This window comes from Armigeres subalbatus, chromosome 1, assembly GCF_024139115.2.
Source record: "Armigeres subalbatus isolate Guangzhou_Male chromosome 1, GZ_Asu_2, whole genome shotgun sequence".
Classification (NCBI taxonomy): domain Eukaryota; kingdom Metazoa; phylum Arthropoda; class Insecta; order Diptera; family Culicidae; genus Armigeres; species Armigeres subalbatus.
Genome location: NC_085139.1, coordinates 17,271,455 through 17,272,099, shown reverse-complemented (window position 1 = coordinate 17,272,099; position 645 = coordinate 17,271,455).

Genomic DNA, 645 nt, shown 5'->3' with positions numbered 1-645 from the left:
GGAATATCTAAGGATGTGTTTGCCACTGATTGGCACACACGCATTCCACAATTGTAGAACATTTGGTAAATTAACAAGAAGTAAAAGTATTGCTCAAAATAGACTTAATACATTTTCGTATTTTTTTTTTATTTCTTTATTAAAGAGGCTTGCAGCCCAAGGCTGGCTCACCTCTGCATTTTCGTATTCTCGTTTGAAAAGAAACTACCACTACTAAGGAATTCCAGAAAACGTGGGACAGATATGCATATGAAGGCAGTGCCAACAAAGTTTTTAATATAAATACCACAATCGTTGTTTCAGAACCTAAGCAAGGTTTTATTTATATATAATTAAGCTCATTTGTTAAACAAAATATGTTTTGTCGATTTAATTTTGGTGGAAAATTTAATAAAACTTCAAGGCTTTCCCATATCGATTGAAGAATGACGCTTTAAATGTGATGATACGCAGCCAAAGGTATGCTCATTGCAGACACGATTGAATTCTTGCACTATATGTTGCATACAAGATTTGGCGTTTGCAAGATTGGATAGAATGTTTGATAGATGGATAAAATTTATATCATACTCAATATTATTGAAGATAACAATTGCGCATATAGATCATGGACAACCTGACAATGCTTCTAGGGAATTTGATACA